This window comes from Bufo gargarizans, chromosome 1 (assembly GCF_014858855.1).
Source record: "Bufo gargarizans isolate SCDJY-AF-19 chromosome 1, ASM1485885v1, whole genome shotgun sequence".
Lineage (NCBI taxonomy): Eukaryota > Metazoa > Chordata > Amphibia > Anura > Bufonidae > Bufo > Bufo gargarizans.
In genome coordinates this window covers 402869126-402896667 of record NC_058080.1, presented here as the reverse complement: position 1 = coordinate 402896667, position 27542 = coordinate 402869126, and the positions used below count along the sequence as shown (strand labels likewise).

General features: G+C 45.5%; 1 protein-coding gene across 2 annotated transcripts in view; it reads right to left on the bottom strand.

Moving 5' to 3' along the window:
* The window catches only part of LOC122921271 (uncharacterized protein KIAA1958-like), a 153802-nt gene that overhangs the window by 95016 nt on the left and 31244 nt on the right, over positions 1–27542 (bottom strand). The window lies entirely within an intron of this gene.

The following is a 27542-nucleotide window of genomic DNA, read 5'->3' as shown; positions in this document are numbered from 1 at the left end:
TATTCTGCTTTACCTAATGCTTGGCTGATCGTTAAGTATTACATCCCTATAGTTTACTGTGGATGCAATTCACAATGATTTACTCAGCAAACTGATATATTGCCTTTATTCTTTGTAGAACCTTTAAAAATCTATAAAAATAGGCAACACAAGCACACACCTATTCAGACCTAGTAGCTTTGACCATCTATTGACCAGAGAGGATGTCACACCAGGTTCCACTGACCTAATTTTTTTTCTTAGGCCTCTTTCACACGAACGTATTTGTTCCGTGGGCATATTGCAGGCCACATACAGTGGTTCCGCAATACACGGGTCACCAGCCGTATGCATTCTGCATCACGGATGCGGTCCCATTCACTTGAATGGGTCCGCAAATCTGTAGATGCAGTGCTGAAGCACAGAACAGAACCCCACGGAAGCACTACGGAGTGCTTCCATGGTGTTCCGTTCCATACTTCCGCTGCGCAAAAATATAGAACTTGTTCTATCTTTGTGTGGAACGGACGGATAGCAGACCCCGTTCAAGTGAATAGGACTGCGATCCGCATGCGGCTGCCCCACGCTTTCACATCTGCGTTTTTTATTCAGGTTTTGAGATCCGGCAGAGGATCCGTTTCATTTAATACAACACTATCTATCCGTTCAATTTGTATTAAATCAAAACGACTCGTTTTTTATGGGTAATGAAAAAAACTGACCCGGCACTATTGACTTAAATAGATTTTCATGCCAGATCCGGTTTGTTCCGTTTCGCAGACCGGACACAAAACGCAACAAAATAGAACTGATGCATACTGATCCGTTTTGTCCCCACTGACAATGAATGGGGACAAATATGAACCGGTTTAGCCCTGGTTTTAAGATCCTCTGCCGAATCTCAAAACCAGAAAAAGCCAAGACACTGATGTGAAAGTAGCCCAACAAAATTGTCTCAAAATGCTACTACTGTCATGTTCCTGTAATGTGAATTATACTGCTGTCGCAATGGGCAAGTGCACTACCTTGAGAAGTAAGGCTACTTTCACACTCGCGTTTTGGCTTTCCGTTTCTGAGATCCGTTCAGGGCTCTCACAAGCGGTCCAAAACGGATCAGTTTTGCCCTAATGCATTCTGAATAGAAAAGGATCCGCTCAGAATGCATCAGTTTGCCTCCGATCAGTCTCCATTCCGCTATGGAGGCGGACACCAAAACGCTGCTTGCAGCGAAACTGAGCCAAATGGATCCGTTCTGGCACACAATGTAAGTCAATGGGGACAGATCAGTTTTCAATGGCACAATAGAAAACAGATCCGTCCTCCGTTGACTTTTAATGGTGTTCAAGACGAATACGTCTTGGCTATGTTACAGATAATACAAACAGATCCGTTCTGAACAGATGTATTATCTGAACGGATCCGTCTGTGCAGATCCATGACGGATTCGCACCAAACACGAGTGTGAAAGTAGCCTAAAATGTATTGGTGCACACTAGGCATTTGTACAATATGTGTGGCAGAAGAAAAATAAATAATGACATTCCTAAGGCTACTTTCACACTTGCGTTCAGAGCGGATCCGTCTGAGACGGATCCGATCATATAATGCAGACGGTGGCTCCATTCAGAACGGATCCGTCTGCATTATATTGTTAAAAAAAATTCTAAGTGTGAAAGTAGCCTGAACGGATCCGTCCAGACTTTCAATGTAAAGTCAATGGGGGACGGATCCGTTTGAAGATTGAGCCATAGTGTGTCATCTTCAAACGGATCCGTCCCCATTGACTTACATTGTAAGTCTGGACGGATCCGCACGGCCAGGCGGACACCCGAACGCTGCAAGCAGCGTTCAGGTGTCCGCCTGCGGAGCGGAGGCTGAACGCTGCCAGACTGATGCAGTCTGAGCGGATCCGCATCCACTCAGAATGCATTAGGGCTGGACGGATGCGTTCGGGGCCGCTTGTGAGCCCCTTCAAACGGAGCTCACAAGCGGACACCCGAACGCTAGTGTGAAAGTAGCCTAACCTACAGCTCACCTAAAGCTGAAATACCACTACATGTCTATTTTCTGATGATCTAACAGTACATCTGTGTGCCTTCTGTTAATACCGTCCTATATCTTTCCAGCATTCCTCTGTATTTAGCAATGTTTCATGTACAAAGTCAGCCTTTCAGTATTTATCTGCAAAACATGGTGATCTAATAAGAAAATGTGCTCAACTTGTCCTTCAAATTGTGCCTGCTCTCCAAGCAATGTTTACTCAGCCCAGGATATCAAGGGTAATCAGACAGGGCTGACATCTCCATGTTTCTCCTATGTGGATTATGCCCCGCTGCCGCTCTCTGCTGACCTTTGCAAGTAGGCCAAATAAACAGTATCAGCAGTGTTTAGATCTCAGGCTGCTCTGCCTAGCAACTAATATACTGTGCGACTACTGGTGTAAATAATGTGGCAGGAAAGCAGGCACTGGCTGCAGCACAAGGATGCTTTTAGACAAGCAGATTTCTACGTGGTACCAATATAGCACATTGATCAGCTATCATTTAACCCCTTAAGGCTAAGGCCTCTTTCACACTACCGTTTTTTTTTTCCGTTTTGCGGTCCGTTTTTTGCGTTCCGTATACGGTCCGTATACGGAACCATTCATTTCAATGGTTCTGCAAAAAAACGGAATGTGTTCCGTATGCAGTCCGTTTCCGTATTTTCGTTTTTCCGTTCCGTTGAAAAGATAGAACATGTCCTATATTTGGCCGCAAATCACGGTCCGTGGCTCCATTCAAGTCAATGGGTCCGCAAAAAAAACGGAACACATACGGAAATGCATCCGTATGTCTTCCGTATCCATTCCGTTTTTTGCGGAACCATCTATTGAAAATGTTATGCCCAGCCCAATTTTTTCTATGTAATTACTGTATACTGTATATGCCATACGGAAAAACGGAACGGAACAACGGAACGGAAACGGAACCACAACGGAAGCAAAAAACGGAACAACGGATCCGTGAAAAACGGAACGCAAAACACTGAATTCAACATACTGTAGTGTGAAAGAGGCCTAAGGGTTTTATGAAGTGGGCTCACAAGACAACCCTGCTCCATACATGGCAGCGTGTAATACAGCTGGGATCAGAGAGGACTACAATCCTGGTAATTTAATGTCTCAGATGCCAGGCTCCCAGGTCTGTCATAGAAAACTGCCTGTTAACCCCTGGCTGCAACAGAGCTTAAAGGGGTTTTCCGAGATGTTAATACTGATTAACTATGCTGAGATAATCAGTATCTGATCGGTGGTCCGACACCAGAGTTTGAGAAGGGGCACATCATTGTAATGAGAGAAGCAGTCACTCTAATATTGCAATCACTTCTATATATCATCATTACATGTATCATCATTCACACAAAGTTTCATTTGATTCAACAACTCCTTCTTAGTGCGTTATTTTTTTCGCAATGAGTGTATTTTACGTTGTAAGCAGCACGTCCCCTGTTTAGACAAAGACATGCAGCCGAGAAACCATAGTTTTTTATGGTGTCAGTAAATATCTAATCAGCTGGGGCTCAGCAGTCTGGCAGACTACCTTTGACCCTTCCAAGGGGTTGTCTCATCTCAGACAATGGGGTATATCGCTAGGATATGCCCCCATTGTCTTATAGGTGGGGGTATATCGGGAATGGAGCCCCGCAAAGTGGTGGCTGGAGGACTCCGGTCCAGCCACCACCAAGCCCTTTCTCCATAGAAGTGAATGGGAGCACACAGGGCATGACCAGCCACTGCTACCATTTACTTCCATGGGTCCGACAGGAATATATTAGGCGGCCCCATAGAAAATGAATAGAGGGTGGCTGCACATGCATCCCCCGCCACTTTCGGGGCTCTGTTCTCAATATATAGGTGGGACCCGCACCTATAAGACAATGGGGACATATCCTAGCGATATGCCCCCATTGTCTCAGATGAGACAACCCCTTTAAGGGCCAGGCTAATTTTCAGAAAAAAAGATATATTCATGGGGTGAAACTGAAAAACAAAATGCAATTCTGAAAGGTTTTGTCTAATTTGTTTTCATGGTGTTCACTATGTGCTAAAAAATTACACAGTCACTAGAATTACAGAGCTATCAATTATATACAGTTTCTTTTTTTTTTACCATTTTTAACAAATCTTAAAAAAAAATTCTATGAATCACCAGGTTCTGACAGCCATAACTTTTTATATATATATATATATATATATATATATATATATTTATAATTTCTGCAGAGCAAGCTGTATTTTTTGCTTTTCTTTACAATCACTGCACACAAGAAATATTTTTATATTTTAATAGCGATCAAATTTTTTAGACACATCAATACGAATTAACAAAAAAAAAATAGTTAGATCGTATTGATGTGTCTAAAAAATCCAAGTCCAGACCTAAATCCCATTGAGAATCTGTGGCAAGACTTGAATATTGCTGCTCACAGACGCTCTCCATCCAGTCCTGAGGTATTGTGCACAGAAGAACGGGAAAAAATGTCAACCTCTAAAAGTGTAAAGCTGGTAGAGACATACCCCAAAAGTCTTGTAGCTGTATAAAAAATTCAAGTCATTCCCTAAAAAAATATTGTTCACTTTTACATGTAAAACTGGGAAAGGGAATGACTTGAATTTTGTATACAGCTACAGGTCTTTTGGGGTATGTCTCTACCAGCTTTGCACTTCTAGAGGCGGAAATGTTTGCCCGTTCTTCTGTGCACAATACCTCAGGACTGGATGGAGAGCGTCTGTGAGCCACAGATTCTTAATGGGATTTAGGTCTGGACTTTAACTGGGCCATTCTAACACAGGAATATGCTTTGATCTAAACCATTACACTGTAGCTCTGGCTGTATGGTTAGGGTTGTTGTCCGGCTGGAAGGGGAACTTCTGCCCCAGTTTCAAGTCGTTTTCAGCCTCAAACAGGTTTTACTCCAGCATTGCCCTGTATTCAGCTACATCCATCTTCCCATTTAGGCTACATGCACACGACCGTTATGCCATCCGTTTTTTATTAAAATGCCTAAAACGGACAAGAATAGGACATGTTCTATTTATTTTTGCGGGGCTACAGAACGGACATACTGACAGCACGCAGTGTGCTGTCCGCATTTTTTTGCGGACCCACTGAAAAGAAAGGGTCCGCATCCTATCCACCAAAAAAACGGAACGGACACGCAAACAAAATACGTTCGTGTGCATGTAGTCTAACACTGACCGGCTTCACTGTCCCTGCTGAAGAAAGCATCCCCTAAGCTTGATTCTGCCACCACCATGTTTCACAGTTGGGATGGTGTGTTTGGGAGATGTGCAGTGTTAGTTTTCTACCCCACATAGCATTTGGCATTTAGGCAACAAAGTTCAACCTTGGTCTCATGTGACCACAGCACCTTCTTCCACATGTTTGCTGTGTCCCCTACATGACTTGTGGCAAACTGCAAACGGGACTTCTTAAGGCTTGCTTTCAAAAATGGCTTTCTTCTGGCCACATTTCCTTAAAGGCCAGATTTGTTAAAGGAAATCTGTCACATGGATTATCATTAATAAAGTAAAACTATTCCCATGTAGAACAGAACACCTCCTTCCCTGATGTACCTTCCATTTGGCGTTTCTTGTTTTCTATCTTGTGAAAATCATCTTTGTATGATATGCAAATTAGGCAGTAAGGTGCCCAGAGGGGCATTATTTTCTTTCCATCCAGTGCCCAGGCCCGTCCTCCATCAGAGCCTAAGCACGCCTCTCCTGGGTTGAGACTCCACATCCTCATCAGCGCCGTTGCCGCTTTGGCTCTTTCTCTAATTAGTGCTCTCCTTGCCTGGGCTGTCAGTTTAGGTGGACGGCCATGTCTTGGTAGGTTTGCAGTTGTGCATAGACCTTCCATTTTATAAGTCACATTTTGACTTATTTATTAAAATGTTTGAAAACCATGTATCATTTTCTTTTCACTATACACATACTTGCTGCTTTGTGTTGGTCTATCACATAAAATCCTAATAGAATACATTTAAGTTTGTGGGTGTAATGTGAAAAAAATTAGAAAAGTTAGAGCGGTATGAATACTCGTGCTCTTACACGATATGGTCCAGCAGCGGTATCCAAAAGTGCATGACGGCTAATCACCGGGCCACACCTGTGCATGCCAGACCATGCCTGATTGTTATAAATAGAATGTACAGGTGTGGCCTGGCAAGTACATATGTGAGCCGTCACTTAGTGGTGATCTGCATGTGGAAACAGCTGCTGACTACATTGTATATATGCAGCTTATGACCACTTCCCCACAGTCAGTGTTTGATCAGTGATTTCCATCAGTGGCTGTGAGTGCACGTTATACAGAAATAAGGTAGAATGTTAGCATTTGCACCTGTTCTGTGTTTTTGACTTGCACCTGGTTTTGGCTCACAATAAGGGTCGATTCACACATCCATGTGTGTTTTGCAGATCCACAAAACATGGACACCGGTAATGTGTGTTTCGCATTTTGCGGACCGCACATCGCCGGCACTTAATAGAAAATTCCTATTCTGGTCCGCAATTGCGGAAAAGAATAGGACATGTTCTATTTTTTTCAGGATCGGAATTGCGGACCCGGAAGTTTGGGTCCGCAATTGTGTTCTGCAAAATGCGGAACGGAATTGCGGACGTGTGAATGGAGCCTAACTTATGTAAAACATGGCACTCAAAGGGCCCTATGTATACAGATCAGGTAGTGGCCGTGATGCTTCCTTCACCCCCTGCATCGTCCTCACGGCACTGCTGATTAATTTCATAATATATCTATAATTCAGGCTGCATTACTGAATACAGGAACCCTAAATGCAGTGAGGCGGTTTTCAAAGCACGTAGCGAAAACAGTTTAGCGCCAGATCCCTTCTGCTGACAGACCACAAAGCCTCTATAGTAGGCGTGCCCCTAGTTACAAGGGGTTCTAGGCAGGGTGGCTAAAAATCTATGATTTTTTTAAACAAATAAAAAACATTTTTTATTTAAATCGGATTTTTTAAATTTAAATTGGATTTTTTTTATATAAAATGCTTTTTGAGGAAAATACAGACGTGGACAAAATTGTTGGTACCCTTTGGTCAATGAAAGAAAAAGTCACAATGGTCACAGAAATAACTTTAATCTGACAAAAGTAATAATAAATTAAAATTCTATAAATGTTAACCAATGAAAGTCAGACATTGTTTTTCAACCATGCTTCAACAGAATTATGTAAAAAAATAAACTCATGAAACAGGCATGGACAAAAATGATGGTACCCCTAGAAAACACAGAACATAATGTGACCAAAGGGACATGTTAATTCAAGGTGTGTCCACTAATTAGCATCACAGGTGTCTACAACCTTGTAATCAGCCATTGGGCCTATATATATGGCTCCAGGTAATCACTGTGTTGTTTGGTGATATGGTGTGTACCACACTCGACATGGACCAGAGGAAGCAAAGGAAAGAGCTGTCTCAAGAGATCAGAAAGAAAATTATAGACAAGCATGTTAAAGGTAAAGGCTATAAGACCATCTCCAAGCAACTAGATGTTCCTGTGAGTACAGTTGCACATATTATTCATAAGTTTAAGATCCATGGGACTGTAGCCAACCTCCCTGGACGTGGCCGCAGGAGGAAAATTGATGACAAATCTAAGAGACGGATAATCCGAATGGTAACAAAAGAGCCTAGAAAGACTTCTAAAGAGATTCAAGGTGAACTTCATGCTCAAGGAACATCAGTGTCAGATCGCACCATCCGTCGTTGTTTGAGCCAAAGTGGACTACATGGGAGACGACCAAGGAGGACACCATTGTTGAAAACGAATCATAAAAAAGCAAGACTGGAATATGCCAAACTACATGTTGACAAGCCACAAAGCTTCTGGGAGAATGTCCTGTGGACAGATGAGACAAAAATCGAAGTTTTTGCCAAGGCACATCAGCTGTATGTTCACAGACGAAAAAATGAAGCATATCAAGAAAAGAACACTGTCCCTACTGTGAAACATGGAGGAGGCTCTGTTATGTTCTGGGGCTGCTTTGCTGCGTCTGGCACAGGGTGTCTTGAATCTGTGCAGGGTACAATGAAATCTCAAGACTATCAAGGAATTCTAGAGAGAAATGTACTAGCCAGTGTCAGAAAGCTTGGTCTCAGTCGCAGGTCATGGGTCTTGCAACAGGACAATGACCCAAAACACACCGCTAAAAACACCCAAGAATGGCTAAGAGGAAAAAATTGGACTATTCTAAAGTGGCCTTCTATGAGCCCTGACCTCAATCCTATTGAGCATCTTTGGAAGGAGCTGAAACATGCAGTCTGGAAAAGGCACCCTTCAAACCGGACACAACTGGAGCAGTTTGCTCATGAGGAGTGGGCCAAAATACCTGCTGAGAGGTGCAGATGTCTCATTGACAGTTACAGGAAGCGTTTGATTGCAGTGATTGCCTCAAAAGGTTGCGCAACAAAATATTAAGTTAGGGGTACCATCATTTTTGTCCATGCCTGTTTCATGAGTTTATTTTTTTACATAATTCTGTTGAAGCATGGTTGAAAAACAATGTCTGACTTTCATTGGTTAACATTTATAGAATTTTAATTTATTATTACTTTTGTCAGATTAAAGTTATTTCTGTGACCATTGTGACTTTTTCTTTCATTGACCAAAGGGTACCAACAATTTTGTCCACGTCTGTATATTACCATCCAAAGGTTATTCCATCATGAAATAAAGATTTGTTTTTTAATTATGTAGAATAAGGCTGTATATGTTTAATTTTTTGGGTAAATAAATTCCATTAAGCCATTCACAATGTCATGCTCTTCTAGAGGTTTTTGTAAGTTTATTGGGCAGTTTCTCTGCCTACAAGATATTATCACAGATGCTTGGTTTACTTTTGCAGTTCTCAAAACTGAATTTGACTCAGCAGAGATCACATGCCTCTTCACAGCAAAAATGTTATAACATGAACAGAGTTGAGAAAAAGACCTTAATCCTACCTTCTAGAAACCTATGAAAGCAGAATCAACCTAATCAAACTAATATGAAAAGTTGTTATTCTAAAAATCTTCATCTACTTGCATATTATAAGTTATACCAGCAAAAATTAGTCTTTATGTAGAAAACTATGATTTAAATCAAGCCTTACTGACTAGTGATTTAAATCAGTTTGATTAAAATCAAATCCACCCTAGTTCTAGGTGACATGATAATTACCCTAATAAGTAACTAGAATTAAAGGAGTTGTCCGGGTTCAGAGCTGAACCCGGACATACCCATCATTTCACCCAGGCAGCCCCCCATGATGTTAATATCGGAGCACTTTATGCTCCGATGCTCTCCTTATTTGGATCGCGCAGGGCAAGGGCTCTTTTATTTAAAACAACACACTGCCGGGCGGAGCAAGATCTCAGAACAGTTATGACAGCATAAAAATGCTGAGACATATCTGTGGGTCCTTAAAGGGAATCCGTCACCACATACCTTTAAATAAATCTGACATGAGAGATGTGCACTTTAAAGGGGTTATCCTGGAAAAGATAATGAAGACTTATCCTCAGGATAGGTCATCATTATCACATTAGCGGGGGGTTCAAGTCCCAGCATCCCTGACGATCAGCTGTTTGAGGGTCCGCTGCGGTCACCGGAGCTCTAGTGAGCGATTCTGGCTCCCAGCAGCTTTACAAGGACCGCGCCATACATCATATAGTGGCAGTGCTTGGTATTGCAACTCAGCCCTATTGATTTGAATAGGGCTGAGCTGCAACTAGGCCATGTGACCGATGTACAGTCATGTCACTGACCTAGGAATAGGCCGCAGTGCTCAATGCCTCTTCTAACAGCACTTACAGGAGTCCCAGGTGTTGGATCCCCGCATATCTGATACTGATGACCTATCCTGAGGATAAATATATTTTCCTTGATAACGCCTTTAATGATATATCTTGATTTGTGGCCCAAATACAGACAAATAAGGGCTCTTTCACACTTGCGTTCTTTTCTTCCGGCATAGAGTTCCGTCGTCGGGGCCTTATGCTGGAAGAATCCTGATCAGGATTATCCCAATGCATTCTGAATGGAGAGAAATCCATTCAGGATGCATCAGGATGTCTTCAGTTCCGGACCGGAACGTTTTTTGGCCGAAGAAAATACTGCAGCATGCTGCGCTTTTTGCTCCGGCCAAAAATCCTGAAAACTTGCCTTAAGCTAAACGTTGTTTCGGCGCATTGCGGGATCCAACGTTTAGCTTTTTCTGAATAGTTACCATGGCTGCCGGGACGCTAAAGTCCTGGCAGCCATGGTAAAGTGTAGTGGGGAGCGGAAGGAGCAGTATACTTACCGTCTGTGCGGCTCCCGGGCTTTTCTCTCTCTCAGGCTATGAGCTGAGCGCTGTGATTGGCCAGCGCTGCAGCATGGGAGAATGAGCCGACGGCAGGTTCCCCTGGGTGGAGCCTAACTGTAAAGATACCGGAGGCAATAACGGGAGAATGGAGCGGCGCCCAGGTATAACAGTAAGTGCAGGGGGGTCCCTGGGCGCCGCTCTACATGCCTGTATAGTTACTTTAGAAGTTTTATTGTGGTGAAAGGTCCTCTTTAAGCACCTGGCGTCATAGCAACCAACGACGTCGTGCACTCCTGCTGTCAGCAGGATGCCAGGCCGGGATACCACGGACCGCTCACATTCATGTTCCGTGGCCGTGTGCATTCAGTCTATGTGTTTTCAGTCGGGAGAAGGGAGAAAGCTGCTGCTAGACACCTCAGAGGGTATTTGATCTCCCAGGTGTTACATTTGCCAGATCCTTCTCCCTCCTACATCATCTGGTTTTTCAACCAGTCCTGCTGAAGATGGCGGGTTTGGCCATTGATACACTGAATGTGTGTAGGGTTTTTTGGAATACCACTGTGCAAACAATAAAAGAGAAAACAGCACTTGCAGTAATGCTGTGATCCCTTGTTGTGCTGATGAACAGAGTCTCTAAGGTTAAGAGACTCTGACTACCAACCCACCACTAACACAGCCAATAAAAGCAATTAGGTAGTCATATAACTCAATAAAACAAAACAGTCAGGGCTCACTTCCAATAAGTGCTCCTCCTCAATAGAGCTTCTCATTTGTCCTCTTCCTTCAATAAACGTTCCCACTAACCAGCACTCTACAGGTTCCAAGAAGAGGACACACAACTCACTTCCTAGAGGGAAAATACACTGAGGAAAATAACTTGTTGGGCGCAGGTTCTCCGGGCTTCTTCATATTGATGACCTATCCTCAGGATTATGGTATTGCATTTCAGAGAAAATCCCTGAAGTGAAACATTAAAACATACAAAAAATTGAATAGGACAAAGCAATTGTGAGATATATATATATGTTCTGAGGGGTGGCTTTCTTTCTGAAGCTCATCCTCACAAATTCCTTTGCAGACAACAGGTTTTCATGTCCCAACTCGTGCTTTACTGCGACAAGCACAAAACAATACAAAACAAAACAAAACAAAAAATAAAGTAAAAGCCTGCCCGGCTAGGCACTACCTAAACACAGTATATCCCTGACTCACCGTTCACACACACACACGTGAACCCATGTGGCTTTCCCCAGCCTAATGTCCATCAGTCTCCTGGCTGTTACCACACCGGTGTCTTTTGGGGAATTGTGGTCTAGTCGTCCACCCGACGCTGACCATGCAACCCTTATCCCTAGGCGTCGCAGGACCCCCAAACCTCAGGCTAATCCCAGCCTCATGGTCTCTCAGTGCTCCCAGCTCAGACCACACACACAACCACTCCAGGCACACAACCCTCTCACTTTGAGGACAGCTTTATGCTCCTTTGATTGTGCCACCTGTTGCTGCCTCAGGCCTGACCACAGATGGGTAACAGATGGATAATCCTGCCATTCCTCTTTCCTAACAGCCATGAGCCCTGTCATTGTCTCACAAATATATGTATATATATATATATATATATATATATATGTATATACACACACACACACTTACACCGAAAATGCTATCAATCACTGATAACACCTCCCCTGTGTACAACTATCAGTGACTGATAGCTATCTATGTATACACACTGTGGGGTTTCGCTCTGGTAGATAGGGTTAGCGGGCGCAGTACAGATGCAAAATACACGTTCTTAACTCAAAACGTCAGTCTTTATTCACACTTGAGGCAATTGCAAAAACAGCACGTAACTTTGCAGTCTTGGTGTTAATTCACACACAATGGAAAGTTCATATAACGCAAGTCACGTTGCTGGCAGTTCTGCCTCCAGTAGTCCACAGCAGTCTTTAGGGGGCATGTTTCCCCAACGTGCGGCTCTCAGCCCTCCAGCATGGCACAAAGTCTCAGATCCCAAAAACAGACACCTCTCTGCTGAGCCCAGCTGCCTATTTAAGGACAGCCAGGTGCTGCCAAAACCTGGACTGGCACTTAAACTCCGGTCCGGTATTTGACCTCACCTGGCTGGAAACCAGCCCAGCCGCACATGCTGGGAGGAAAATACCTGCCATGCCAGACACATACCCTCACTGTGTCACAAACCCTTCTCCTTTGTTCAACCCTGAGGGGACAGGGCATCTGCGGCCTGGTTCTCCCACTTGAGAGGGGAGTGGTCGGCCATCAGGCAGAAATTTCTCTGCAATAAAAACTGTAGCGGAAAGACTCGAGTGCCCACTTGATAGCCAGGCACTCTCTCTCCACTAAACTGTACCTGGTTTCGGTTGGGGTGAGCTTGCGGCTTAGGAAGACAACGGGATGATCCTCCCAGTTGACTTCCTGAGACAGTACAGCACCGAGGCCTACTTCAGAGGCATCCGTTTGTACCATAAACTCCCTCTTGAAGTCGGGCATCACCAAAACCGATGACCCACACAGGGCTCACACAGGGCTGACTTCAAAGCGGCAAAAGCCTCTTCCGCCCCATCATCCCAACTAACCATCACTGACTTGTGTCCCTTCAAGAACCCTGTCAAGGGCGCGGCTAGAGTAGCAAAGTGGGGAACAAACCTCATGTAATAGCCCACCATTCCCAGGAATGACTTTATTTGCATAGTGGTGACAGGGCCAATTCCAGATCGCCTCTATTTTGTTCACTTGGGGTTTGATGAATCCGTGCGTGATGAAGGCAGTTTTATCTTTGGCAGCCTCCGTTAAGGGCACCTGCCAATACCCTTTCGTGAGGTCCAAAACAGAAAAATACCAGGATTGTCCTAACCTCTCGATGAGCTAATCCACCAGAGGCATGGGATTTGCATCGAATTTGGAAACCTCGTTAAGTTTTTTTAGAAAGACGTTACATAACCGCAACGTCCCGTCCGGCTTGGGTATCAGGTACTACAGGACTGGCCCACTCACTTTTTGACTCCTCAATGATGTCTAGCTGTGTAACGGGGCGCCAAAGGCGCACTCGGTCTCCCATCAGCCGCAGACCTGCTGCTTAGCTTCGGGAGCAAGGATCTGTGTTCAGCCTCGTTCCCAGGGCGGCTTTACTAGCTGGGAGGCTCCCTGCTCCTAGGTCTGCCTTGAGCGCCGAGCTGATCACTCGGTGCTCGACTTGTTTGTCTGTCGGTCATGTGACGCTGGCCACATCATATGACCCTCACTCCCCACTATAAATACAGGCAACCTGCTGGCTACAGGTTGCCCGTGATTTTGGTCCCTTAGGCTGTGTATTATTGTTCTTATTTAGCTTACCTCTGGATTTGACCCTTGATCTGCATCTTGACACCTCTTCTGCCTACTCCCTGAACCTTGACGCTACCTCTCGGATTTTGACATCGGCTTGCTTTCGGGTTTTGTCTTTGCCTCTTCTCTTGTACTGACGTGACCTCCTGGACTGACCCCGGCTAGTTGACCCGCCTCACCCTTCTGTTTTTGGTGATACCTTGCTTGTTCCACCTCTCTGTCCGCTCTAGTGCTACCTCTCATTGGCTGTCTGCTTCCCTGCTGTCTCTATCTCTCTGCTTGCACTTACTCAGGTCAGGGACTGTAGCCCAGTTGCGCCCCGTCACCTAGGGCGGGTGGTGCAAGTAGGCAGGGACAGGGGACCGGGTGGCAACTCAGGGGGTGCAACTCCGCTCTATCTTTATACCCGCGACTCTATCCCGTGACAAGCTGCAACATTAGCTGCACCTCCTCCTAAATGGTTTGTCGCGGAGCCTCAGGCACCCGGTATGGTTTCAATCAGACTTTTGCCTGAGGCTCGGTGACAATGTTATGCTGGATCATGGAAGTGCATTCAGGGAGGTCCGAGAACATATCCATGTTCCGACTAACGAACTCCCTGGCCTCCTGAGTCTGTTTAGAGGAGAGGCTGTCAGCAATTTTTACTGTGGCAGCCCCCTTTCTTGCCTCAGACAGAGGGGCCGGTACCTCTTTTCCTAGAAAACCCAGCCGTGGGCTGTCTTCTGTACAGGTTTCACTATCTTTTCGGGGTTTGAGTAAATTCACATGGTAAACCTGCTCCGGCTTTCGTCGCCCTGGCTGGTGTACCTTGTAGTTTACATCTCCAATTTTCTCGAGTACCTTGTAGGGCCCATGCCACCTAGCCAGGAACTTACTGTCCACAGTGGGCACCAGAACCAAAACCCGATCACCCGGGTTAAAGATCCGGACCTGAGCCTGCCGATTATAGACTCGACTCTGGGCTTGCTGAGCTGTCTCCATATGCTCCCTAACACGAGCCAACACTGTCTTTATCCGATCTTGCATCTGGGTAACGTACTTAATTACACTTTTATGTGGAGTGGGGTGTTGTTCCCACGCCTCTTTGGCCACGTCCAAGAGACGGCAAGGGTGTCTTCCATATAGCAGTTCGAAGGGGGAGAACCCAGTAGAGGCCTGGGTACCTCTCGCACTGCGAACATGAGATAGGGCAGAAGGAGGTTCCAGTCCTTACCATCTTTAGACACTACCCTTTTCAACATATTTTTTTATGTTTGATTAAACCGTTCTACCAGACCGTCCATTTGCGGATGGTAAACGGACGTCCCTAGTTGTTTTATGTGCAGCAACTTACAGAGTTCCCTCATCACATTGGACATAAAAGGGGTACCTTGGTCGGTCAGAATCTCTTTAGGTAGTCCTACTCGGGAAAACATCTCCATTAACTCCTTAGCTACGAATTTGGCCAAGGTATGTAGCAGTACACTCCGGGTACCGAGTGGCGTAGTCTAGAATGACTAAGATGTGTTTATGCCCTCTGGCGGACTTCGGTACTGGGCCTATGAGGTCTATAGCTATTCGGCCAAACGGTACTTCGATAATCGGGAGAGGTACTAGGGAACTACGGAAATGTGGCTGGGGGCTAGTTATCTGGCAAGTCGGGCAAGACTTACAAAACTCTTCCACTTCTTTGAATATGCTGGCCCAGTAAAACCGCTGTAGAATACGATCCTGAGTTTTCTGCAGCCCCAGATGACCTCCAAGAACATGTTGGTGGGCTAGATCTAATACAAGCTTGCGATAAGACTTGGGGACCACCAACTGTTCAATAGGCTCACCCTGTATATCCTGATGAACCACAAGACGGTGAACCACTGACTCTGCCCAAGGTTGTTGTGATTCACCATCTACTATTAACACGTTTTCCCAGGCACAGGATAGGGTTGGGTCCCGACGTTGGGCGGTACCAAAATTATGCCCTGAGACATTGAGGTCTGCCAATTCAGGACCCAGCAGCAAGTCCTCCACGTCTCCCACCATCACACTTAGCGGGGTTGTCTCCCCCTCTTCCACTGAAGTGGCGGTCACCCATACCTCTGGCCCTACAGTCTCAGGTTCCCAGGGTTCTGGTCTCCCCCCTGAGCCAGGCCACTCTGCTAGGGTTACCCCTGTCTCATGGGTATCAGTCACTCTAATAGCAGGCCACAGTGCCGGGAAGCCCGGGAAGTCTCTCCCTATTATAAGTTTGTAGTGTAAATTTGGGACAACTGCCACTTCATGAGTCCATCCGCCAGCCCCTGTGGTTAGAAACATCAGGGCGTTGGGAAAGTCCTTTAAGTCTCCATGGATGCACATGACTCCGACTTTCCGGCCAGTATACTCCACTGACTGTACCAGGGGAACCCTTACTAGGGACACCAGTCTCCCTGAGTCCAGCAGAGCCTCCGCTGGAGTGTCTCCTACCTCCACCTGGCACAGGTGGTTTAGATTTTTTGGGGTACCTGCTGCACACAGCTTCCTGGCATATAGCGACTGACAGTAGCCATAGTTAGTATCCATGGGTTCCACCTGACACCGCCAGCAGACTATCGGAGACAGGTCCGTAGAGGGTACACCCAGGGTGGGTTTGGTTGGTACAAGTCGCCGGGTCTGGGATAGAGATTTACCACTCCACCAGGTCCACCATTTCTAGGGTGTTGTCGGGAGACACCTGGCTGATCCAGTGCTGGAGAGGGGGTGGCAGAGCCCTCCAGAACATATCAGCCAATAGGCTATCCAGCATAGCCGTGGGACTCAGCACATCAGGCTGTAGCCACTTTTGCATGAGGTGGACTAAGTCATAATACTGGCTCCTCGCAGGCTCAGCCCGCTTAAACCTTCACTGATGTACTCGCTGGGCCCGGACCAACACATTCACCCCCAGTCTTGCCAAAATATCAACCCTTACTTTTTGGTAGTCGGCCGCTTGATTGTCCGGCAAGTCGAAATACACCCGCTGGGAACCGGATACCAGGAATGGAGTGACGACCTCAGCCCACTGGTCACGGGGTAGCTTTTCCCTGATGGCCACTTTCTCGTACATCGCCAGGTAGGTTTCGATGTCGTCTGCGGGGGTGATCTTAGGAATAGCGGCACGGACTGCTTTCCGGGCATCATGGACGCTTGGGGTTGCTCCTGTTGTCTGCAAAGCTATCACGTGTTGTAGCAGCAACTGGCTAGTCTCCTGCTGCTGCTTATTAGCCTCGTGTTGCTGCAGGTTTGTCTCTCGCTGCTGCAAATTAGCCTCCATGAGGGCCTTCACAACAGCCTCCATTTTAGAGAAGAGAAGATTGCGGCACACAGGAACTTCTTTGCAATTTCATATAATTTATTAATTTGACATCATTATATATTATTGACTCACGATCCAGTTACATTATATGCAACATCATAGCCACTTTTGATATTCGTGCTGATCGAACGTTTTGATCCCAAATGGTCCTTCAGCGGTCTAGTTATCTATGGTGCAATGATAATCTAGATCCAATTAGAAACCAGACATATATGATGTGGAATAACATAGAAATAAACACTGAAAGGAACTTTCATCTAGAGGTAAAGCATGTTAATCAGATTGTGGTAAGAGATGCCTAGAGTAAAAGGAGTGTGAAGGCCCCAATATTAAGGAATGGGGAGTAAGGGGTGGGAAGGTAAATAGTAAGTCAATCAAAGGGAGAACAGGATTACTGGATCACAGGACGCTAGCCTGCGAGCTCGGTGGTTTTAAACTGTATGGGCTGCTTAGAGTTCCGATCACGTGATCGGAGTGAAACGTGACGGGGGAGGGACCGCTGCATCACGTGACCCCGGAAGTCGCAATCTGCGTTCCACAGGGATTGCTTATAGTTTAAAGGGGGAGGAGAGACATACAGTTTAAAACCACAGCGCTCACAGGCTAGTGTCCTATGATCCAGCGCGCCATACCTTCAAGCCACTAAAACCAGGTAATACTTTAGGGACACTATCCACTTCTGGATATATATATCCTTATATATTTATATATTTATATCTATGCCTGCTGACTCTTCCGAGCAATCCTGTTCTCCCTTTGATCGACTTACTATTTACTTTCCCACCCTTTACTCCCATTCCTTAATATTGGGGCCTTCACACTCCTTTTACTCTAGGTAGCTCTTACCACTATTTGATTAACATGCTTTACCTCTAGATGAAATTTCCTTTAAGAGTTTATTTCTATTTTATTCCACATCATATTTTGATCATATATGTCTGGTTTCTAATTGGATCTATATTATCATTACACCATAGATAACTAGACCGCCTAAGGTCCATTTGGGAAAGTGGCTATGATGTTGCATAATGTAACTGAATCATGAGTCAAATATAATGATGTTAAATTAATAAATAATATGAAATTGCTAAGAAGTTCCTGTGTGCCGCATTCTTCTCTGATTACGATTACCAAGTCCTTGCTGGCACCAGCCAACCCAGTGTGCAGAGCTCCATTTCTACAATACTGCACAATACTATAAGCAACCAGCGCCTACTGAAAGCATGAGAAAATGTATTTTCATATGACACGACGACCGCTGGATATATCGTATGAGGAGTGCATCTACCCAATGATTTTTTACATATACCCAGCGACGAGTTAAAGATCCGCGACAATAAAAGGGATCGCAGACGACTAACTGGATGGGAACTCCATTGTAGCACTTTCACTGAATATTACAGAAACATCCGTATCCCGAGAGGTTTACACTCACGTCTGAGACCAACATTGTTTGCAGACAATGCTGAGTTCTGCGAACGTTTTGAAAGTATTTTGAACAATTGCTCATTTGATTTGATTTTACTCAGATAGAGCAACTCCAAAAATCAATTGGAGAGCTATCCAAGAAAATGAAGTTAACAGAAATAACACTAACAGCAACAGCACTGGAGGAAGAACGAAAGAAAGCCAAAGAAAAAACTGATAAAAAAAACTAAGTGAATACAAGAAAATCACGGAACAGAACAAGCGACAAAAATGTATTCGCGATGCGGAAGATTATAGTCAGGACACGGTCTATAAGTGGAAAGGAAATCTACAACAGAACTTTTGGGACAATCGATATACCTATCATTCTGGTGCAGGATCATCCTACGACAGCGACAGATCAACAGGTTACAGACGTCCATCTCATTTTTTAGGATACCCAAAGAGGAGAGGCAGACCAGGAAGAGGCGCACCAGGAGAGGTGGCAAAAAGCGACCAAGGAGACCGAATCCAGACGAGATCCAAGGTAAGGAGACCAACTTAGTGATCAACATCTCTTTGTTCAATTTATCCCTAGCACAGACTAGTGTATTGCAGAAGGGTTTGTCATTTTGTCTCATACCGAAATTAAATAAATTTACTCTGGAACAAGAACTCCAGAGATTCCATCAAACTCTAATTCATCATTCACACTTCAGTGTTTGGTCAGTGATTTCCATCAGTGATTGTGAGCCAAAACCAGGTGCGGCTCTAAACACAGAACAGGTGCAGATCTTTCCTTTATACCTTATGTCTATGTAGCTCTACTCCTGGTTTTGGCTCACAATCACTGATGGAAATCAGTGAACAAAACACTGACGTGTGAATAAAGCTTAAGACTTAAAGCCCATTTCAGTCAAGTGGACTCTAAGCCACAAACTATCACAAATCCACCAAGCGAACTATCGATAGAGACTTTAGGCCTTAGAAATGGGAGCTCTCGTTCACGCCACCACGAAACAAACACCTAATTGAAACCTACATCACTCTTTCAAAATACAATACAGGAAATCCTGACAAAGAATACCCTAGGTCATTTTAGACACACAAATAATTTATCTGTGGAGGAAAGGATGGCCCTCAATACCCTACAGACTAATACTGACATTACTACCAAGCCGGCCGACAAAGGCGGGGCTTTGGTAATAATGGACAAAGTGGAATACCTCCAGGAGATCAGAAGACAACTAGCAGACACCACTACGTATGACATTTTACAAAACGACCCCACCAAAAATATTCAGGGACTAATATCACACACGTTGATGATATTTACAAGCCAAGGGGTTGATCGACTCTAAAACAGCCACTTTTCTCACCAGACAGGACCCTATCACACCGGTTTTTTAAACATTACCTAAAATCCACAAGAGACTCAACAATCCCCCAGGAACCCCCATAGTGGCCTCCACAGATTCCGTCTGCTCTCCTCTTGCAATTTACCACAGATTTTCTCACTAAATTACACAAACTTGACACTCAACTGTACATTATTGACGTTGGAAGTAAAACAGCTTATATATGTCAATTGAACATGACAAGAGCCTACAAGCAACAGCAAGATTACTCCACACTAATTAAAACTTGCAAGACAGACAACAAGAGTTCTGCCTCAAACTATTGAATATTATACTCACAAAAAATTTCTCCCTGTTCGGTGATACATACTATGGCCAGAAGTAGGGGACCGCTATGGGCTCTAACGTGGCCCCTCCTTATGCAAATGCATATATGATAGCATTCGAAGAATATTATGTATATACACACCCCCTGTTTTGCCAATTTGCCATCATCTGGCTTCGGTTCATCAATGACATTTTTTGCATATGGAGGGCAGAGCTCCAGACAAAAAAAAAAATATCAAGGAACCATTGGCTTCTAATCTGAAAAATGTAGGAGCCAAATGAAATAGTTTAGTCACCAAATTTTTGTTGTAACATAAGGGTCAGAAACAGGGTTTTCTTTAGCCTCTGGGGCTATTAGTTTTTCCATTCATAAACCTCCACATTGATCTCCCAGCAGCAGATAGAAGCCTGCAGGGCACCCTGGCACTTCTAGTGTGACATCACCTGGGCACATGGTCTTTGCTCAGCAGAGATTCCGTTCCCGCCATGCTGTCCCGGGCACTTCATGAGAAGTCGGCAGTGACGCGTGCTGCGTATTCATACGCATTAGACATTTTTTAGGGAGAAAAACTGCCTGTACAGTCGTTATTGTGACTGGGGATAAGCGAATTCACATAAAACTTTGTTCCCTAATTGCGACCTCTCCCGCTCACCATGTCTGTGACGCTGCATGCCTTAACCCTGATGTTCTGGCAGGTAACAGCCATATTTTAATGAGGAGCGCCATTGGACCTTTCCTGCACATCAGCCGTACTGTGCATACAAAAAAGGATGGACTAAGTGCAAAAAAAAAGAGGGGTGTAAAGTGGTAGCACAGGTTAGATAAGCCTGGGGCTACATGGTGACTTTGGCCCCTTGCAGACGAGCGTTACTCCCGCAGCAAGTCCGCAACACAACACCCGACCTGACCTCTCAGCACTGACGGGAATGAGATTGGATCTGGAATGTATTGGACAACACAGACAGCATTATGTCAGTGTTATCCAATACATTCCAGAATTGTAAGGGTTACATAGCATCATAAATCAATATAATGCTATGTGACCCCCGGCAGCGCTGGGGGTCAGGCCGGGAGCTGCGTTGCGGACTCGCTGCAGGAGGAACGCTAGTCTGCAAGGGGTCTTTGGCTGTGACAAACATCACATGGCCAGAGATCACAGTGTAGCAATGCAGCTTTGCTACTAGTGAGAGGGGTAATTTTGGGACCTGCCCATTGTCATGACCCAATAATTCTCACAACTGTAGGGTTGCCATGCGACCCCATTCACTGTCACGATTTGAAACCCTGCATTGCCCTCTCTTCTCCACCACTTACCCCTTACATGGGGGGCACCCTCAGCACATGGCGCAGTGTACACTCCCCTCCGTGCGCCGAATGGTTGAAAAACCCGTCTACTTTAGCTGCCCCTTGTCTATGAAGCAGTCAGCAGTAAGCGCACTCCCCGTTTTCATAACTGCAAAGCAAGCTGCTGTGTTCAGAGAAGGGGGGGGTGAGAGGCTTGCAAACTCCATTTTCGCCTACTTCCCCATTCCTCTAGTGATGCAGAGCAGAGGGTGGGGATCATCATCTCGCTGCTCAGGGATAACGCTCAGTCTTGGGCCTTTTTGCTGCCAGTGGGGGCACGGCCCCTCCGATCGGTGGATGAATTTTTTGTAGCCCTGGGGCAGATATATGATGACCTGGATCGTATTGCTCTGGCTGAATCTGCGTCTTTTATGCCAGGGTAAACAGTCCGCAGAGATATATTGTTCTGAATTTCGGAGATGGGCAGCTGATACTGGTAGGAATGATACTGCACTCCGAAGTCAATTTTGCCATGGTCTTTCGGAAAGATTGAAAGATGCATTCGCTTTTCATGAGAGACCAGCGTCGTTAGAGTCAGCCATGTCTCTAGCTGTTCGTATTGACAGGCGTCTTAGAGAGAGAGAGGAGACTACTCTTTCCTGTCATATTCAGCTCAAGGACAGTGGGGCTGTCTCATTCAGTGCGCAGGGGTCTCAGTCTGTCTCAATCCCCTCTGAGGAGGAGGCCATGCAGCTGGGTTTGCTTGCTTAAGTCCAGCTAGAACATAACCCTTATGGAAAGAATAACTTTAATAGTACTAGTACAACAAACAAATGTCCACAGGTGTCCAGATGTATATGAATCCACTGAGAATTTGGCATGCTATTTGGATATATGGGGGAACTATCCCTAGATGCATGCCCTGAGGCTAGACCCTCTGCCCAGGGGCGACCCCTTATGGTGGGGACCCCCCGTCCTCGATCCTAGGCTAGCAACTCCTGACTTGCCCTATTGAGAATGGGCTGATAATTGTTGATCTGACGGTGGACTCATATATACATGGACAGAGAGGACCAAACACACAACACAAAGTGCATGATGTATAACACCAAGAGGTACACGGTGCATCAAACTAACTATATAAAAGACACCATCGTATGATAGTAATTGATGTCACAGATCTTTTGTGGCCAACCCCAACGCGTTTCCCCCACGGTGTGGGATCATCAGGGGGTAAATTAATCTAGATATTTATATGGATAAATAGACTACGAATTGTCGAACGGAAGGAGGCCCAAATAATATTAGGGTATCCGTAAAGAGGGTAAATGTGGCCGTTCGACATGAAGTGGTGTCACGTCACGATCAATAGTGAAATTTAAAAATGGACCAGATGACAATCATGGAAGGAGAAGAAGGAAGAGCGGATAACGCATGCCCTGATGTGTGGACACATACATTTCACATGAGCCGAGCTCAAAGTAGGTTTCTGTGGGGAAAAAAAAGAGAGAGAATACACATATATATATATATATATATATACACACACATGTATTTACACCCAAACACCTATATTAATTAAGTGAGAAGGCCACCACCAAAATAGGCCCCATTCAAGGGAATCACTCACTGTGTCCAGGGGTAACTCAGTGCACATATATAGACAGAATTTGTATGACACTCAAAGCCCACCAGGTCATGGGTCACTGTAGGGTTAATGGTGTCCAACGAGACCAGCATCCATGAATGTTAATTGAAACGATAAGCTGAAACACAATGTGTAATAGCCGGTCAAAATATAGTCATCCTGTATGGGACCCCCACCGTGTAGGCCCAATAGGTATAGAAAGTAAGAATACCTCAGATACACTACGGATCAAGTTAGGCATCCGCTCAAGATAGAGGGCCTATTCATTGTGGGTCAGCTACATTGCAAAGAGCGTGTGTCAAAACATCAACAAAACTACAGTAAACTCATGTGCCAGGATAGTATCCCGGGATTACTCACTGTTGGAGCCTGCGGCGGCGCTTCCCCCCAATTCAGTCCTCCTAGGGTCCAATGTTGGGCCTCTCTGTTCAGCCCCATCTTATAGTGCTCACCCCCTAGTTAATGGTGATTGATCCCATCTGTGGCTGGGCATTGATGTGGGCGTGCGCTTCAACGTGGAACGCACGTCCACACATTGCTTGCTTTGCTTGCCTCTGATAGTAGAGGATTCAGCTCTCAGAGGAGGGTTTGTTTCTGTTGTGGGGGTATGAATCATTTGGCTAATGTTTGCCCCTCTAGGAGATTCATGGAGTTTTCTGAGGGTAATAAAAACAAAACAAAACAAAAAAAACCTCTAAAAACTTTCCATTCGCTACTATTGGCAAGGTTGATGCGGAAATTGAAGGTTTGCCGTTTGCTTGTAGTTCCCGTTTTCTCCTACCTGCCAGGGTGGCGCTAGACAGCAAGAACATTGTGAGTTTTTTGTAGATAGTGGAGCAGCTGTCAATCTCATTGATAATCAATTTGCAACTACGCATGGTTTCCAGGTATGCACTTTGGAAAAGGATATACCTGTTTCTGCTATAGATTCCACTCCACTTTCTCAAAGATCGTTAAAGGGCATAGTTCACAATATCCGTTTGACTGTGGGTGACGCTCATGTTGAGGATATCTCATGTTTCGTCTTAAGCGGATTACCTACTCCTCTAGTGTTGGGGCTACCCTGGCTCACTAAACATAACCCCAGCATTGATTGGCAAGCAAGGCAAATAAATGGTTGGAGTGAGTTTTGCAGAGAGAATTGCCTCACGGCGTCTCTCAGTGGTTTCTGCCAAGACTGTGCCATCTTTTCTCTCTGAGTTTTCGGATGTGTTTTCTGAGAGTGGTGTCCAGGAGTTGCCCCCTCACCGGGAGTACGACTGCCCTATTAATCTCGTCCCAGGCGCCAAGCTGCCAAAATCACGACTATACAATCTCTCCCAACCTGAAAGAGTCGCTATGCGTACTTATATCTCTAAGAGCCTGAGAAAGGGACACATCCGACCCTCTAAGTCACCTGTTGCCGCTGGGTTTTTTTTGTTAAGAAAAAAGATGCTTCTTTAAGACCTTGTCTGGATTTCAGGGAGCTGAACCGTATCACGATTCGTGACCCATATCCGCTTCCTCTGATCCCGGACCTGTTTAACCAGATTGTTGGGGCTAAAGTTTTTTCTAAGTTGGATTTAAAGAGGACCTTTCACCAGAATTAAACTTCTAAAGTAACTATACAGGCATGTAGAGCGGCGCCCAGGGACCCCCCTGCACTTACTGTTATACCTGGGCGCCGCTCCGTTCTCCCGGTATCGGCTCCGGTATCTTTACAGTTAGGCTCCACCCAGGGGAACCTGCCGGCGCCTCCTTCTCCCATGCTGCAGCGCTGGCCAATCACAGCGCTCAGCTCATAGCCTGAGAGGCTTTTTTCTCTCTCAAGCTATGAGCCAGCGCTACAGCATTGGAGAATGAGCCGACGGCAGGTTCCCCTGGGTGGAGCCTAACTGTAAAGATACCGGAGGCAATTACGGGAGAACGAAGCGGCGCCCAGGTATAACAGTAAGTGCAGGGGGGTCCCTGGGCGCCGCTCTACATGCCTGTACAGTTACTTTAGAAGTTTAATTCTGGTGAAAGGTCCTCTTTAAGAGGGGCATACAACCTAGTCAGGGAAGGGAATGGAAGACTGCCTTCAATACCCCTGAGGGTCATTTCGAGAATTTGGTTATGCCCTTTGGTTTGATGAATGCTCTGGCCGTCTTCCAACATTTTGTGAACAGCATTTTTTATAATTTAATGGGGAAATTTGTACTGGTGTATCTAGATGACATTTTGATTTTTTCTCTTGATTTAAAGACTCATCGGGACCACCTATGTCAGGTCTTGCTGATTCTGCAGGAGAATAAATTGTATGCTAAACTGGAAAAATGTGTGTTTGCAGTTCTGGAGATTCAATTTCTTGGTTTTCTTCCCTCCGCTTCTGGTTTTCGGATGGACCCTGAGAAGGGTGTTTTCCGGGAGGGGGGAACTTTGAAGACCCGGGTCCGATTTTGGCTGAAGGGGTGGTTGTCTCTGCTCTTTATCCTGATTTGGAGGAAGAGGCTCCTGATCTTTGTCCTCCTGGGAGGTTATTTGCGCCTCTCGCTTTACGACACAAGGTTTTTAAGGAACACCATGATACTGTCCTTGCTGGGCACCCGGGGAGTAGAGCCACAGTGGATCTCATTGCTCTGAGATTCTGGTGGCCGGCTCTTCGTAAGACGGTTGAGGGTTTTGTGGCAGCCTGTGAGACCTGCGCTCGTGCCAAGGTCCCTCATTCACGGCCGTCGGGTTCTCTCCTACCGTTACCCATTCCTTCCCGTCCTTGGACGCATCTGTCCATGGTTTTCATTACGGACCTGCCTCGTTCCTCGGGGAAGACTGTGATTCTGGTGGTAGTGGACCGTTTAAGCAAAATGGCACATTTCATTCCCTTTCCTGGGTTACCCAATGCTAAGACGCTGCGCAAGTGTTTGTTGATCATATTGTTAAATTGCATGGCATTTCTTCAGACATCGTTTCTGATAGGGGCACGCAATTTGTTTCCAGATTCTGGAAGGCCTTCTGTTCTCGCTTGGGGGTTTGGTTGTCGTTCTCTTCTGCTTTTCACCTGCAGTCGAATGGTCAGACCGAACGCAATCAGACTCTGGAGACATATCTGCACTGTTTTGTGGCGGAGAATCAGGAGGATTGGTATTCTTTTTTGTCCCTTGCTGAGTTTGCTTTAAATAACCGTCGCCAGGAGTCCTCCGATAAGTCACCATTTTTTGGTGCATATGGGTTTCATCCGCAGTGTGGGACATTCTCTGGAGAGAGGTCTTCTGGTTTACCTGATGAGGAAAGATTTTCATCGTCTCTGTCATTTGGCAAAAGATTCAGGGTAGTCTGAAGAGGATGAGTGCGAGATATAAGCGTGTGGCGGATAAGAGACATGTGCCTGGTCCAGGCCTGAATGTTGGTGATCTGGTGTGGTTGTCGACAAAGAATATCAAACTGAAGGTTCCCTTCTGGAAGTTGGGTCCCAAGTTTATCGGGCCTTACAAGATCTTGTCCATCATCAATCCCGTTGCCTTCCGTCTTGATCTTCATTAGACTTGGAAGATCCATAATGTTTTTCACAAGTCCCTATTAAAACCTTATGCCCAACCCACTGTACCCTCTTTGCCTACTCCTCCGATTATTGTTGATGATAATCTTGAATTTCAGATCTCTAGGATTGTGGATTCTCGCATTATCCGCGGTTTTCTTCAGTACCTCGTTCATTGGGAGGGTTATGGTCCTGAGGAGAGGATGAGGGTCCCAGTGGCGGACATTAAGGCCACTCGTCTCATCAGGGCTTTCCATAGGTCTCATCCTGAGAAGGTGGGCTCTGAGTGTCCGGAGTCCACCCGTAGAGGGAGGGGTACTGTCACCGCCAGTTCTGTGAGAAGGTCTGGCAGACGTTCTTCTCTACCTCTTGTGTGATGTTCTTTGTTTTGGTTTCACTTTCTCATCTCCTTTCCTTCTGCCAGGTGTCACTTATTTCGACTAATCGTCTTCCTTTATATTCCCTCCCATACTGCCTCACTTTGCATTTATACTACTTCCTGGATGAAGTGTTCACTGCTGGAGGCTGCTTCTGCTGTTTGTTCAGATAAGTCTTTTACTTTATTGTGTTTCCTTGCTGGCTTGATTCTAGGTGACCCTGACTCCGTCCGTATTAAGTGCAGGGAGCCGGTAGTCGTGTCCCCTCACTATTATAGGGTTTTCAGGTGTCACACAGTCTTAGGTACGTGAGCGTGCAATCGTCTACCATACAGACCCTTGCATGTGCATAGGAGTCAGGGAGAGCTCTTAGGGTTTTATAGGGCTCACCTATAAGCTCCTTAGTTTGGGATCAAGCCAGACGCTCGTTTATTTATATGTTCCAGCTATCTGCTAACTTCCTCCGTGACATTTAGGCACAAATGGCGACAAGACTACAAACCATTTTGGTCGCCATTTTGCAATTCTAATTCTGGAGCCCTGATGGAGGGGCCCCGAATCCACTATCCATAAATTTGTCCAGGATCTCAACCAGGTACACACCAAGTTAAGTTTTACCAGTCACACCAGCCAGGACCAAATTAGTTTCCTAGACACTATG